Source organism: Strix aluco, chromosome 5, assembly GCF_031877795.1.
Source record: "Strix aluco isolate bStrAlu1 chromosome 5, bStrAlu1.hap1, whole genome shotgun sequence".
In the NCBI taxonomy this organism is placed as follows: domain Eukaryota; kingdom Metazoa; phylum Chordata; class Aves; order Strigiformes; family Strigidae; genus Strix; species Strix aluco.
In genome coordinates, this window is record NC_133935.1 from 85,046,812 (window position 1) to 85,059,073 (window position 12,262).

Consider the following 12,262-nt stretch of genomic DNA (forward strand, 5'->3'; position numbering starts at 1 on the left):
TGCGGTCGCAGATGCCTTGCTCTTTATATATATATATATATATATTTCTTCTTTATTTATATTTTCTTCCTACCTCCTCTTTCTTCTTTTAGAAGGAAACGGACATATTTGGGCAAAGCCCGGCAGAAACCAGCGTCATTTGGAGGCAGGCACTGCGGAAAGGAGGAAGTTCTTGCAATTTCGGAGCTTTTAACCCTTCGCTTCCCGGAGACAGCAGGGCTGGGAGAGAGGTGACAGGGACAGGATAAGGAGCTGATGGCCTTAAAAAGGGATGGAAGCCACTGGGAATGGTTTTTGGTTTGGTTTGTTGTGGTTTTCTTCCTGGTGGGACCAGTACAGAGCTGAGTGTAATGGATGTGGGTGAGATAATGGGGTTTTGGCCTCCCGCACCACTTGTGCCAATCTCCTGAGCTCAGCAGAGCACCAATCCCATCTTCTTGGTGGTGGCACTGGGCCAAGCTGGGAAAACTCAACTGCTTCCCACACCAGGGAGCCAGAAACTCAGATCCTCCTGTTTAGCACCTCCCGTCTGCCCTTGCACAGGCTGGCCCATCCAAGGCCGAGGCAATTGGAGGTTCAGATCCTGTTGTGCTAACCCCCACGCTGAGGATGTGCAAATCCCCCTCTCCTGGGATCACAGCAGGGACAGCTGCTGCGGGGCTGGGATGAGCCCTGAGCTGAGCCTAGAGTTTTGGAACTGCAATCAGGTCTTCGTGGCTTAATCTCTACCACTCAACCTGCAGCTCAGGTTGCAGCAGGAGGTGAAGGTGGAGCATTATCACCTGGGAGAGTTGTTTATTTTTACTGTGGTTCCTTCACTGCCCTCCCTGGAGGCAGAAAGAGGCATTGGCTTGGAGTTAGCTCAAGAGAAACTCCTTAAGCTACACAGGACTGGCCCCCGTCCTTCCATCTTGGTGGTCACGAGCTCTCTGCTGTGTCTTTGCTCCCTGTAGAACTGTTCCTCCCTCCTGGAGTCACCAAGATCTTCCTCAAACCATCCCTGTGCTGGTGGCTGTGGTGTATAAAGCCTCCCTGTCCACCTACTGCAGGCTCCAGCCCCATCCAGAACACCGTGATGCTCAAGGGGAGCACTCTCCATCCACTCCAGTGCAGCGTCTGCCAGATTTTGCTTAAACCCCCCCAGAAAAACCTGTTTAAGGCAGTGGGTGAGGAGCATTCAAAAAAAAAATTCCCCCAGGCTCTGTTATGAGAGCTGTAACTCCAGCAGGGATGGCAGGGACATCAATGTCTTACATGCCCTGCTCTGGGAGCAATGGCTGCTGCACATGGAGATGGCCCTGGGCCTCAGCACCATGCGAGGGAGAAAAGCATAGAAGATTTGGTGGTAAGGGCTGCTGAGGTTCCTTCCAGGAACTGAAACCAGTTACAGCAGCTGGTTTCTTCCCTGCCCCCAGAGACCATGGCAGGACAGGCTGGGGCTGGATCTCTGCCCTGGCAAATCGAGGAAGCAACCATTATATTGGGGAAAAATCATGCAAAGATGGAATTTGTCAGGACATTTAGCAACCCTAAAGGGCCACAGGGTGAGAAAATTCAAGGCAGCTGAGCTAGACATCCACGTGCCACTGCCAGACATAGCCCAGTAGATGAAGGAGACTGCTCCACATGGCCCAACACCCAAGCACAAGAGGACACCCCAGCCATGCCCAAGGCCAGGGTGGCATGACAGCAACCTGCCTTTCATTGCATTTTCCAGCAGCAGCAGCCAGTGCTTTCTGGAGGCAGTTCAGCAAGCCCCAATGCTACTCCACAGCCTGTGAAGCTCCTCTTGTGTCCTTCAGGCTCCTTCCACCCCTTGCTGGAGGCTGCTGAGCCCCACTCCATGCACAGGCTCTTGACCCACATGGCCCTGGCTGCTCTGTGCAGCTGTCCCAGCACAGCTCACGGCTGAGCAATGGGGAGCAGCTAAAGGGAAAGTGCCAGCATCTACCTGTGATGATCCCTGTGCAGGATCTGGCCCCGGGCTGCCAGCTTGACCTAATGCTGCATCTCCAAACATCCTGGATCCACAGGGCATTGTGGAGGTCACGCTGTCATCTTGCTGTTAAAACCTTTTTCCCCACAGTTGTTGGCCTCATTACCTGTCTACGGCCCAGGAACTCTGCTGATCCACCCCCAGCAGCAACGAGAGTCCAACTCTAACCTGGTGCTCTACTCTGGGAAATGAGTGATATTGCTTGAAGTGATGAGCTTCCAAATCTCTATAAAACACAAAACCAGATCTTTACAGTTTTACTGCCTGGGATAAATATGGATCAGCAGTTCACTGCTGGAAGAGTATTTCCAGCACATGATTCCAGGGCTTGGCAAAAGAAACAGTGCGATATACTCAGGGTTAGACCCAATAATGAACTTGGGCATCATGTCCATCAAAATCCATGTTTGGGTGCTCATGTCCAGATTTGTTGTCCATAACATCCTGCTCAGTGCTTGGAAGGTGCCTAACTCCTCATATTTTTTTTTTTCTGCATATTGATCTTTCTTTGACACTGTCAGTTCAGCTCCAACAACTTCCCAATAGGAGCATGTCAGAGCATCATAGGTGTGATCAGGTCCTGTACTAGAGGCTGGGGGTTAAGGTCCCCATTAAGGTGCTTCCATCACCTGGTCAGGGAGGTAGAGAGGATTTGCCACCCCCTTGGACGAAATAGTGCAAAGGCTTAAATAACCCCTGGGCAAGCACCCAGCCTCAGGGCGGCTGAGTGGATGGAGGGCTGTTCCTGATGCTCCAGGAGTGTTTTGGGATTTAAGAGGTGCCCGTTCAGCAGCAAAGCACCTACTTTCCCCCTGCACCCCATGGGCAAAGCCAAGGCCATTCACCCAGGACCCAGCTGCTCTTCAAGGGAAGAGGCTTACAAGTAACAACCTCCATAGAATCTGGTCCCCAGGAAATCATCTTGAAATGAATAAAGCATCTGGTTGATAATTGGGATTTGCTCCAGTCACCCTATCCATTGGCCTAGAAAGATCTCAGATGGGACCATCCTTGGGCTCCACACATCTGCTTTCGGTTTTCCCCATGGGCAATTTCTAGAAAGCAGCTTCCAAGCTCCAGCCAAGACCATCGTAGGAGTTGGAGCATCTTGTTGCCTCATTCCCTCTATTAGATACTATTGTTTTTCGCCCACAGAAAGCACCTCGGGCACCTAAGTGGTGTCAGGCAGTTTAAATAAACAGGGAAGGCTTCACACATAGTCTGGGGATTTCTGGTGCACTAGGATCTCCACCCCTTACTCACTGTTCAACAGCAATTCTGTCTGGGATCTAAAAAGAACAACATAAAAGTAATAATAATGATAATTTTAAAAAGCCAAATGCTGAGAAACAAGCTGGTCTCAAAACCAGGTTTAGATTAAACTAAACAAAATATGGTCCAGGAGAGTGAAATGAGGACGTCTCTCCTCTTGGCAGAGCACAAACGCTGGGCTGTATGGTCAGAGAGGGCAGTGGGAGGCTCAGCATCATTTGAGGTTTTTGGAACAGGTAGGGAAAATGGTCTGGGAAGGGTCTTAGCCAGTGCTGATCCTGCCCCAGGGCTGAGGGATGGTCCAGATGGCTTCTCAGGATCTTCCCAAGTGCAGATTTCCGTGGGAGAGGCACTTGGAGCAGCGATGTTTGCCAGCACCTTTCCCAGCCATGTCCTGTGGGAAGCTGTCTCCAAAAGAAACAAAGGCATAATTATTAATATTTTAGGCGAGTCGCTTAGTTAGACCCAGCAGAGAGTCTTTTTACCTTTCTCCCAGGTTTAAAACCCATATTTGGGTGAGATGCTGTGACTGCAACCCTCAGCTTCATCCTTAACCCTAGAAAAACCCTCTTTGTCCAAGATGGAGATTTAACTTCCCTTCCCCACCTTGCACCGAATCAATACTTGTGCACAACCAGGCTTTGTATCAAGGGACACAGGAGATGAGCTAAGCTGCTCAGCATTTCTGCACATACCTAAGAGAAGCAGAGACATCTTTACCTGTACAGGGGGGAATGGATCTTCATATGAGTGACTGCCCAGCCAGGAAATCAGTATTGAACTGGCCTCCCTTTCCAGTTAGTGGTACGATAAGATAACGGCTGGTAGCAGTCTGCGAGACAGGGATGTTGGTGCTTTTCTTGGGCTGGAGCCACGCAGTTGCTTCAGCCCAAGAATCAGTCACGAGGATCTCCTTCACTACAAGGGTTGTACTCTACAAGGAAATAATAATACAAACAGCTCATTTAAAATATTCATAACATTTTGAACGGCTTGCGTGGCACAAGCCCAAGAAAGATGAGGGTGCTCGTAACTGCTGGCACTGGGTATGTTGTGGGACATGCTTACACGATCGATCTGGCTTGCATAATCCTATTTTGTCCTTTTATAAGATGTTTGAGTGCTCAGGCAGGCTCTTAGCCTCACCCCATTGGTTACACGATGCTTGAAGGTGCTGCTTTCCCAGGCAGCATCAGGCCTCTTATCCCACTGCTCAGCTGTTTTCTCGCTGAGCTGCTGCTGTTACACCTAAGCCAATCTCTCAAGGTTGCACTTCAGTGACCACTCACTGACCATCAACGAATTGTTTATAGCCCCAAGGCTTCTGTTTTTGGCCCATACCCACTTTTCAAGGCCTTTGTGAATTCTCCCCCACATCAGCAGCCAAAGACACCTAGTCCCAGCTCGCTTTCACACAGCCAGCTCTCCCCACGTGTTGATCGCGCACCTGACTCTCCAGCCTTGCAAATTTAGCAGAAGGGAAAGTTGCAAAGAGGCTTGTGGCCTCTCACTAGCAATGGCAATGTTGTTTCTGCCGGGAGAGTGGGCAGCACAACCAGGTCATCAGGGATTAAGATGTAACAGGGACTGGGAACAATGAGCTTCCGGAAACTTTCCAGCCAACACCCACATACACTGCAGCCTTGACCTAGACAGATTACTTTTGCTAACCTCTGGTATTAGAGCTAGCATCTTCATATCACAAAGATTAGGTGCTCCATAAAGGTGTCAAGACAAGATTGGATTAGAGAGATGCAGGTCAAAGACGTAGGACCTGGTGCTCTTGGTCCCTTGCACAGCTCCTGATCCTGATCTCCTGTTTTGCACAGTCATCAGCTTTGGGGTTCTGGAGAGAAAGGTCCCAGTAAAGAACCAGACAGCATTTCCCAGGAGAGCTCTGCACACAGTAATTAATGCAGCAACACCACCCTCTGTCAGATACATACCTTGGTGGCTTTTCTGCAGCCATCTGCTCCAGCAGGTTTTTAAATGTGATTTTGCTCTTTCCATGTAGGAAACTGTCTCCTCTCTCCATTGATTTCCACAGCTTTGAACTGCTGTCACACACCCACCTGGCACTGAAGACAAAATGTCACATTTGGAGAAATATCTCCATCCTTCCCCTGACGCATCCAGAGTGACAAATAATCGATTCTATTTCACACAGTCCAGGCTTGGTGAGGCAAATCCCTGTCATGCAGTTAAACCCTTTTTTCTTTTTTTCCTTACATCAGGAAAAAAAAAAAAAAAAAGCATCTATTGATTTTATGATGCCAACATCATTATTTTTTAATATAAAAACTGATAGTAGCCTCAAGTCCCCAGGCTTTTATATTCTCCAAGCTTTGCCTGCAGAAATGCTGCAGGAAAAACAAAGACCATTAAGCTTTGCCCATGAATAAAACAACCTGCTGGACAGAAATAAAACTAAGCAAACCACTTTGAAATTATCAGGTAGAAAACAAAGGGAAGAAAGGGGAAGGAAATACATGAACAGCACTGTGATGGCTGGCTGTATTTTCAGGACTTACTTGATTTCCTTCTTAGCCCTAAATTCCTGATTTCCTTGGAAGAGCTGAGCCCTTGTAGGTGAACGTGATACTTTTGGGACTGTATCTGCAGAAGCAGCTGTATTGTGATATATGGGGTGATGCACAGAGCTTTAACTGGTGAAGTACAGGGAGATGGTCTTCCTCTAAAATTTGTGCTTGAAGCAAACACCTGAATCCTGGTTTGAGTATACTTCATTTCCATATGATTACTTCCCCAGAAAGGTATTCAAATTTTGCTGGGTGACTGCATCACACTCTCCTAGAAAGAGGGAAGACGAGTGTTTGGGGATTGCTCCAACCCATATCCTCTCCCAGCGACAACTCTGCTTCACTACAACTGCAGAAACCCAGCACTTCCCTGAAGTGCCTCAAACAACGCAAAACCCACCGGTTTTCTCTTCCCGTGCTCACAAGAGGAGCAGGTGCTGGAGCAGCCTTGGGTGTTTTGCTAGAGTATCAATGGAGTTTTGGTTCACAGTTGCTATACGAGTTTTACAAGTTCAAAGCAGCGAAGTCCAAAAAAGCTACCCAGCTTTCTGCCCGCGGCAAAAGGTGGAGAAATCTGTGATGAGTTGAAGACCTTTGTCTTGGCAGGACCACATGGATTCCTGAGCTGTTGACTTGCTGCAAGCTCTCAAGTGGAGGCTAGAGATCACACCTTAGAGATTGGGAGCGGAAAAACAACTCAAGGGCTATGAAGTGGTAAGATGCTTAAAAACTGCTTTGGGAAAAAAACACATTCTTCCTACAGGAGGAATAAGAAAAGCAGGAGAGAAGCAAGGAAAGGGTTAGTCATCTTCCTGGGAAAGATCCTGTTTTCCATATAGCTGAGGTTGTTTTGGGCGTTAGGCATGTGCCGCTTGAAGCATCCTTGCAAAATCTCCCGCACCCACTTTAGCCATCCCCAACGTTAGCTGGTTTATCTTATAAACCAAACTGCAGAGCTGGGGAGAGCGTGCTGCAACTGCTGGGAGATGGGCAGGCAAGCACCAGCCCTCGGGCTTGCCCAGGCAGGGCAGTGGGGTGTCCTGCACAGGAGGCACAGTCCAGGGGGAGCAGAGCTTCCGTCCCCTGTCCCCTGCTGCCCACATCTACAGGGCTGAAAGCTTAGGGCGTACTAACGCTGTTTGGATGTAAGACACAAGGCTGTGCTCTTACATTTCTATACTAACAAGAATGAAACACAGCACAAATCCCCATGCTGTGGGATTTCCCTATTTCCTGATGCTAAAAAGAAAGGAAATGCCATAAAGCCACAATCATGAGCTCAGCAGGGATCAGAAATCAGAGACAGCAGATATGAGAGGGAAAAAAAAAAAAAAATCTACAGAAGCACACACGATATCCCTTCTCCAATTAAATGCAGTGTTGTCGTTGGCTTTCACGCCTCTGCTCTTCCATGGCAGCTTTTCCACCTCAGCGTCCATTTTGACCCCCATTCAAGTAGGACTTTGCTTACTGATATCACAGAATCATTCAGGTTGGAAAAGACCCTTGGGATCATCGAGTCCAACCATCAGCCCTACTCTACAAGGTTCTCCCCTACACCACATCCCCCGACAGCTCATCCAAACGACCCTTAAACACACCCAGGGATGGGGACTCCGCCCCCTCCCTGGGCAGCCTATTCCACTGTCTGACCACTCTTTCGGTGAAACGTTTTTTCCTAATGTCCAGTCTGAACCTCCCCTGTTGCAGTTTAAAGCCGTTCCCTCTTGTTCTATTGCTAATATGGATATGGAAAGCTGTGGGTTTGCTCTGCGTACAGAAAGCCACGAGCAACACCCAGCCCCACCTGCCACAGCCAGCCAGCAAGGTCACTAAAGGAGCACAGCTCACTACGGGATCACATTGTAATTATTGTCAGCTACTGTATAATTCTGGGTAAGCTATCAAGCACCAGCATACAGACAGGGAATTTGACATCCATTTCTCTCTCTTGAGGAACATAAAAGTGGAAGACTTTAGGTTTGCCCACTTTTTTTTTTTTTTCCCCAGCAGTTAAAAGTCCTGCAGACTTTACTGCATTTTCTCCTCCTCACCACTAACTTTGAGTTGCATCTTGAGTGACACAAAAGATTTTTTGGAGTAAATAGGAGGTAAAATCACCCTGGACATTCAGGCAAGCAACACATCCAACCCACTGACCTGCAGAAAGGGAAAGGCCATCTTACCAACTGAAGTGCTCATTTACAGAAAGTTTCAGTGTTCACAGATCCTTCAATGAGGAGGAGAAAGGAACAGCTTCTGGTTTGCTGCTCATGACACAAGACATGAATATCTATGATTACGTCTAGAGCTGCCCAGGGGTTAAGGCTCGTAGGCTCTGGCGCTGGCTGACGTTATAAACAACTCATATAATTTCCAGTTTTTGCATCCTTGAAAAATCCTATCCTCCTCTACGAGGCACGAAATGTCACTGCAGTCCTATGAGGAAAAGGTTCATTTTCAATCTCACTCTGCAAATGCGTGACAGGCACAGATGAGAGCCTTCCCACGAGATCTGTCTCCTCTCACACACAGACCAGTTACTCAACCAACACCTCAAAATACCCACAAACATCTCCCATACATTACTCTAAGCACCAGCACTCCTACCTCCTTAGCTCGAACAGTTGTTTGGACCAGGACAACGCATCAAGCCAACATTCAGAAAAAGGAAAAGCGGGTATATTTACCCACTAAATTACATTGCAGGTGAAAAACACCTGCCTGAAATGCAGTTTTGGGCCAAAGGAGGGCAGAGATGAGGTTCACATATTAAACACAGTCCAGTCTCATGTGTCCTGCCAGGAGCTGCCTGACCATCTCCAGCCAGACTTCACAGAAATCCCTTCTATAGCCATAATCAAAAGTCAGTGGTGGTGTGTGAGCAACGTTCTGTAGGAATTGCTTTGTTCTTCCATGGTCACACAGCACCAGGCTTGCCCGTGATTGGTCCCACAACATGAGTCAACACAGAATATTCGTGCTTTAAGGTAGGATTTCCCAAAAAAGTCTGGATCTGGTGTACAGGCTTCAAGAGAAACCAGTACTGGAGTCTTGGACAGAAGCAGCCTCTATTCACAGAGCACATACAAGGATCAGTCCGTGTTTCTGCTGTCTTGTAGTCTCCATCATACATCTGCCCATCAGTGCCTCCCTGTTGACAGGTTTAGTCTAGCGCTAACCTCAGAGCCTTCACATTTCTGAAAGTCCATGGGGAGTTTCAAAGGAGAGTGCAGGCCCTGAGGACATGATAAAAATAACTGATTGGATGATAAAGGCTCTGGGATTGCTCTTTAACTGTTATGCAGCTAGAATAAAATCTTCAGCATCACAGGGAAAAAGGGAAGGACTTCATTAGAAGTCTTGCCTATAGGACAGACTAAAAGTTTCCCAAGCCCAGGCACTACTCTCAAACCCATCTGTGAAAACCTCACCTCTTCCACAGCTCAGCATAGCAGAAAGCCAAATCTCCTGGATGACAGATCCAGAATTTCACAAAAGCTCAATTCTTTCCTCTGGCCCAGGGGTGAAGCTCAAACTCAGGCGCTGACTGCCACCAAGCTGGAGTCTGGCCAGTGGGTGGTTCTAGAAGTGGTGGTGTGACAACCCACCATGATGCCTGCCTCTCTTGCAGGGTCCCCTTCCATACGGAAATGCAAACATAAGCTTTAGAAATCCAAACAGCACCTGAAAAAACACAGGAGTTCCCAAAGTAGCAAATAAACCCTCCAGTTGCAGACAGGCTGTAAACTCTCATCGCTCAGCTGACAGCAAATTAACAGACTGCTAACGCAATCAATCCCTGTTCCTCTTTTATGGACAAGTGCCTCATCACCTAAAGGCATGAATTCTCCAAAGGAGTCACTGAAGTTACTGGTACAGAAAGTGCTTGTAAGCAACATAGGAAGTTCTCCATGATCACAAGCAGCTCTTGGTTTATTAGGAAAAGGAACAGGATTATAGTCTTGTACCTTCTCAGGAACACATTATCAGTGCTAGATGCATCTATAAGTGGCCCTCAGCTGTATGGATGCTCTTGCTCTTTTCCAGTTTTTAGCGAATTTTCATTTATTTCTGAGATTCTGGAGCAGCTAATCCTGGAAACTGTTTTCATGCAGGACAAGAAAATCATCAGTAGTAGTCAGCATGGATTCACCAAGGGAAAGTCACGCTTGACCAACCTGATAACCTTCTACGATGAAATGACTGGCCTGGTAGACAGTGAGAGAGCAGCGGGTATTGTCTGCCTGGACTTCAGTAAGGCTTTCAAATGTTGTCTCCCATGAGATCCTCCTCATAAAGAAGCTGTTTTATGGGCTGACACTGAGATAGACTGAAAACAGGCTGAATGGCTGGTCCCAGAGGGTGGTGATCAGTGGCACAAAGTCTACTTGGAGGCCAGTAACTAGCAGTGTGCTCCAGGGGTCTGTACTGGGTCCAGTCCTGTTAAACATCTTCGTTAATGATCTGGATGGTGGGGCAGAGCACACCCTCAGCAAGTCTGCAGGTGACACCAACCCGGGAGGAGTGGCTGGTACTCCAGAGGGTCATGCTGCCACCCAGAGGGACCTCGACAGGCTGGAAGGATCATCATGAAGCTCAACGAGCAGTGCAAAGTTCTGCACCTGGGGAACCCCAGGTACGAACAGGGGATTTAATTTAATTTAACACGGGATGAATCTGAGTCTTGCTCGGGGCCTCTTGCACTAAGTGCTGTAAGGACAGAGAGTACTCCCTTGCTAGAATTTTGCTTGCGGAGCAAGAAAGATTTAAGAGGTTTAAGAACCTCTTTGAAGCCTTCCACATTTTTCCTTCTATCTTTACAAAAACTATGTGGGGTTACAATGCACATTTTCTCATGCGCAGAAGGGTAAAGTACCCACGCACACTCAAGACAAACCTACCACAGGAGTTTGATGTTAGATAAGCACCTCAAAAGGCAAGCGCTTACACAGACTGCAGCACATAAATTACACGTCCTTCTCCTCAGCTGAATTCTCTTCAGAACCCAAAGTTCAAGGCTAAGAGCACTTAATATTTTCTGTTGTTAAAATAAAAAGCAACTCCACGAGAAACGTGGGTTTTGGTTGCATAGTTGCAAGTATAGGGCAATAGGGTGTAATCCCAACTCTCCCATCAACCTTCTGCATGACCTCGGGCAAGACACTTTTTGTACCTGCCTCCCTCCCTTTTCCTAATGTTATTCAGACAGCAAGTTCTTTGGGGCAACAGCTCTCACCTTTCATATAATACTGGCAAAGCAAGCTTAGATTCTGACAACAGTAATGTTAAAAATGTCCCCTGTGAATGCCATCTCATCAGATTTCTTTATCTGACACTGAGTAGGCAAATGATAAACTGACAGCTGAAATTCAACAGAGATTAAGCACAGAACAGCGCACATAAGAAAATACAGTCATAATCCATGTACATAATAATGATGGGCTCTGAAATAGCTGTTACCACTCAGGAATGAAACGTTGGGGTTACAACAACTACAAAAGCATCAAATTGATACTTCCCTACTGTTAAAACAGCAGCCAGTGTTACGAATTTGGAAGAGAACAAGGGCAGCAAATGGTTATGCCACTACGCAAATTCTTGTTCTTAAGACTTCAGGGTTGATAATGGCCTAGGGACACCTTATTCAGCTCGGGGCTGACACGTGGTCCTACACGTCCCTCTCAGTTTGCTGTTAGCTTCAGGACACTGCCAGATCTCTCTTAAGTAGGCATCTAATCTAGATTCCCAGAAGTAATGAATAGTTCATACTTAGCCCAAGAGGAGATTCAGTTATTCAACACATTAGAGAATCAGGGTATTTACATGGGTACTTAAAACATGGAATTAAAGCTTAACTTTAGGAAATCAGGCCTGAAAAGTACCATCTGAAGCAGTACAACCAATAATGTACTGCCAATAAGGCAAATGTATCTTGATAGGCCACCATCCTCTTCATTTTCTGTAAAGCTATAACCTTTTAAGGCACCACACAACAAGAGAAACAAAAATATTGCTTCAGACCAGTTACAAGTACATACCTTACAGAAAAAGGTGGGTGCACAATTTCAAGTATGCAAAGACAAACAAACAAGTAAAACTTGGGAGCTGCAACGAGGAACTCCAAATTAAGTGCTGCTGAGCCTTTTGAGAGGGCGCTGATGAATCACGGAGGGAAAAAAATGGATGTGTAAGCAGGAAGAGCTGGAGGTGTTAAACGAAGAGTAATTTGAGAAACTACTAGAAATAGAAATAAGCCAGTAACAAGATTGCAGAGAGGCAGGAAGCAGAGAAGTAAATTCAGAAGCAAATTTTGAACGGCATGCAAGATACAGTCATACCTGAGAAAGTCTGAGCCAACACATCAACACCGGCTAAGTGGAAGAATGTGCATTTGTAAAAAAATGCTTCCTACTAGCTACATTGCCTGTGACAAGTAAGGTCTGACTAAGGA